This window comes from Triticum dicoccoides, chromosome 6A (genome assembly GCF_002162155.2).
Source record: "Triticum dicoccoides isolate Atlit2015 ecotype Zavitan chromosome 6A, WEW_v2.0, whole genome shotgun sequence".
Taxonomy (NCBI): domain Eukaryota; kingdom Viridiplantae; phylum Streptophyta; class Magnoliopsida; order Poales; family Poaceae; genus Triticum; species Triticum dicoccoides.
The window spans coordinates 40,525,037-40,529,601 of NC_041390.1; positions in this window are offsets into that span (position 1 = coordinate 40,525,037).

Below are 4,565 nucleotides of genomic sequence, written 5' to 3' on the forward strand. Positions count from 1 at the left end.
TACGAAAGGTCAAAATTATATGAAAATTGTTTTAGATGTATACAAAAAATGTACAATATATGAAAACAATAGTTATCAGAACATACATCTGAAAAAATGGTAATCATTTATTTGAAAAAATGTTAAACATATATCAAAAATGTTTTTGATGTATAAAAAATGTATAATATGTACAAAAATGTGTATATTTGCTTAAAAATAAAAATAATAAGAAAGAAACAAAGAAAACAGAAAAGGAAAGGAAAACAAGAAAATCAGAGAAAAAAGTGCAAAAAATAAAAGGGAGACAACAAAATTTGGAAAAAAGGGGGAAGGAACAAAATAGGAAAGAAAAGCGAAAAAACAAATCAGTGAAAATCGAGAACGAAAGAAACAAAATGGTAAACCGCAAAGAAAAACAGAACAACAAAGAAAATCAAGAAAGAAACAAATAAAACTGGAGTAAAACAAAGAAAAAAAGTTGAAACAGTAAAAACCAATGCAAAAGCAGTGAAAACAGCCAAAACACAAAAGCAAAGAAAAACAGTAAGGAAAAAACAGAGAAACCTAGAAAACCAGTAAAGAAAAAAAGAAACCAAAGCAGAAAAAAATCGAAACAAAACAACAGCGACCAAACAAAACGCATGACCGAGAAAACAGCAGCACCCGAACGACCATACTTAGCCGACCCATACGCATGGGCGTTGTGGGCGAGGGGAGGTACCACCTCGCTCTAAACGAAATATAGCTTACCCGGAATTTTCTTACTAAACACTAGTATTCCTCCCGACACGTTGCAACCCTATTCGCTGTCCAATAGGCATTGTAAATAATTATTCGAGGGAATCTACTGTTATCACCCTTTGCATGCATGAATTCTCTCGTGGATGGAGTCGGGCGCACCATAAGAGTAAAATGGGCACATGCCCCAAATATTCATGACGAAATTTGAATGGTAGAATACCAAATTACTTCCTCTGTTTTTATTTACTTTGCATGTTAGGTTTGACTAAAGTCAAACTTCGTAAAGTTTGACCAAGTTTATAGAAAATATATAAACTTTTACCATAACAAATCTATATGATGCGAAAATACATTCAATAATGAATCTAATGGGATTGATTTGTTATTGTATATGTTAATATTTTTTGGCTGTTTTCCCTACTATTTTTCTTTGCTCGAAACTTTTATTGAACACTGGCACTTGATTTTTTTTATAAACTTTGTTAAAATTTATTAGCTTTGGTCCGCGTATTAGCTTTATTCAACCCAGCTCGAAACTTCACTTGAACACTGGCACTTGCTTGATTTTTCCTACTATGAAGTTAGATACTGAACTATGGCAGGATATTTGCGCAGTTCTGCGGTATCGAGTCTATGAGATTCTGGGGATGGTGCGATATGGCTTCAATCTGAATGTCCCTTCATATCCGTGAGAGTAGGGAATCTCTAGCTGGGAACACTACTAGAATCACACCCTACCCCCAGTGCCAGAAAAACTCAGGAAAGGGCCTAAAACACTCGGAAAAGTCTTTGTGAGAATTGTTTTCGGCAAAGGCCACCCGATGTAAACCTCTCAGGCAAACAGAACTTTGCCGAGATCCAAACGTCAGGCACTCGGCAAAGAGTTTGTCGAGTACCAGTCAGTGCGTCGGCAAAACAAAATGACTCACGGACGACAGACGGATACGGCGGTTCTCACGTGGCCCATCTTTGCCGAGAGCTACTCTCGGCAAAGGTAATGAATAACAAACAGCCTAATGTTCACCACCTAACAGTTGGGCCCACGTCCTACGCCGAGCGGATGGTTTGCCGAGAACCCCTCTCGGCAAAGATAACAAGTAGCAAACAACCACGTGTTCACCACCTGACGGGCGGGTCCTACGTCCTACGAGGAGCAGATGCTTTACCGAGAGCTCCTCTCGGCAAAGCTAATGAATAGCAAACAGCCACATGTCCACCACCTGACTAGCAGGTCCCACTACCTACAACGAGCATCCACTTCGAAGATTATACAATTTCCACTTTACCACTATTTAAAAAAACTAGGAAAGTGACTCGCTCGATGCATGGGCTAGAATTTTATAAGTTTCAGTAATGATAGCATATTGTTTCTATAATGCAGTTTTTTTGTAAATGAAGTTATGGTACATGCAAATATTTATTGACATCATATTTTTGATTTACAACTGCAGGAACATTAACAAAAAGTGGTCTAACTAATTTGTATGTTGTTTAGCCTAATGCATATTGTTTTATTGCTCTGATGGAAAACACACAAAATAACACCGCATGGACCGATTAAGATGGAGAACATAATATTTCCAGACGAAGATGAAAGCGTCATAGGCTTGGTAGCAGACCTATAATCACCATAGGCTAGGGAACAGAAGAACCAGATGAAGAGGTAAATCGCCACAAGCCAGGGACCGTGGTGTTGAAGAGGATGTCCGGCATGGGATCTGTACAGATGAAGGAGATAGCGCGGAAGATACTTGTTACTCAACCATTAGGTTGTGGTGAAAATGGTGAGGAGGAATGAAGGACCTGCAAGGGGTTTGGAATCATGGGAGAAAGCCAGGATGTGATGCATCCGAAGCACGGGAACAAAGAGAAGCAGGAGATATTAGAGTTTTACAGGACGACAGACGTGAGATTTTTGAGAAGCGTTTCTTTTCACGTATCTTTTATGTTTTTTCAGACATGAGGTCCAGTACATGCACTCATCCCTATAAACACACGTACAAACACCCTACAAATATAAGCAGCTTCAAGATATTGAGGACATAACATCTTGAGATTAATATGAGCACCAGTGCCAAGTACATCACTTGAACCCTTGTGGGCTGACTCCACCACCAGGAACCGAACTATCTGAGCTACACCCAGTTCGTGCGTATTGAAGGGTCTTTGTAGACCTTATTATTATCTGCAGTAAAGTCACAATGTAACATCCCAAATTTCCAATTTGGAATGTTTTACAATTATTAGTTAAGAATCTACGCATTTTGTTTGAATTGGGTGGCATTTGAAAAAAAAAATAGAGGCATTTGAGTTTTGTTTGAATTTGGATTCAAATTGGCATTTGAAAATTTACTTCAAATATCCCTGGCAAATACTTGAGAAAAAGTATAAGAGGAGCTAACATGACACTCCAAAATGTTAGAAGAAATTAATTCCAAAAGTTTTGAATTCAAATTTGAGTTTTATTTGGAATTTTCGAAAAAATAAAAATTTATAAAGTTTGGCTTTTTTCCTCTGGAAAAATGTTCACCTTGTAGAGTTTAATTTTATGAAAATTTTGATATATATGTCCTATAAAAAATTATTTTTATTTTCTTTATATTTATTTTTTTTCCTCTGTCTTATTCCAAAAAAACAAAAAATAAGCACCCAGGTGCCAGCCAGGCCAACTGGCCCAGCCAGCGACCTGAGTCACAGCCCACATTACCCCGTGGCCTGCCTCGCCCCGCACCCGCTAGGCCTCGGTCGCCCGACCCGACTCCTCTCTCCCTTCTCTCACTGACCCCGGGGCCCGCGCCATCCCCAACCTCCTGATTTCCTCGCTCGCGTATCTCGCCAGCCCAACGCCGGCCGCGCTCGCGCCCTCGTCTAAGCCCTAGCCCAACTCGCCCTCCTCTCCAAGAAACCTGTCCTATAAAACCCCTAATCCTCCTCTCCCGCATCCCCTAAAACCCTACCACAACTCCCATCGTAGCTCACACCCTCGATGTTCCGATCTCGTCGTCGCCACCGTCGTTCACTCCCATCGCCCGACGTCGTTGAGCACTCTCCTCCCCCCTAGCTCTGTCATCTGAACCCCCTCGTCGAGCCACACCCGCCTGACATATCCTCTTCCTTCCAGGAACCCCGACGCTGATGACCCCGAGCTCACCTCACCTCGCTGGAGCCGCGAAGCGCCCGAGCCTCGCCGTCATCGCCCCGACCACCTCCGTCGTCCCCGAGCTCCACTGACTCCATCCCCGAGCTCCCCTCGAGCTACCGCACCCGCCCGACGTCTCCGCCGTCGCCCCGGGCCACCGGAGCCCTCCGCCACCGGCGCCCGAGCCGCCGCCGTCGTCTCCGTTCGTCGCCGCCATTTGTTGTAAGCCCGAGCTCCTCTCCACCGTTCAATCTCCCATCAACACGTTAGATTAAAACTAGTGAAGGGGTATGGTTTTTAGTCATAGATCGGTTTACGTTTCTGTTTATTTTCGGTTTAGTTAGTTAAATCCAATCGATAGTTTTTTCTGTTATTAACCCGTAAGCATTTAGTTATATAACGCTGGAGCATAATATAGTTGCATATCGCACACCTTCGGCCCATTAGCGCATGTTTATGTTTTTTTGCTTTATTTTCGTTCTGTTTTAAAAACAAAAAAGTTCCAATCTTGTAAAATATGTTTCTCTTAGGTTATTTAATATTTTTAGTTGATTCTTTTTTTCCTAGTTTGCAAATTTCCTGAAGTTTTTGTATAATATAGTTTCGGCCATGTTTTAGTTTTTAAAATTTGTTTTATATGAGTTGTAGTCAGATCAGTATTTCTGCTGTAAAATGAGCTAGGATTAATTTTTTAGTGAATCTT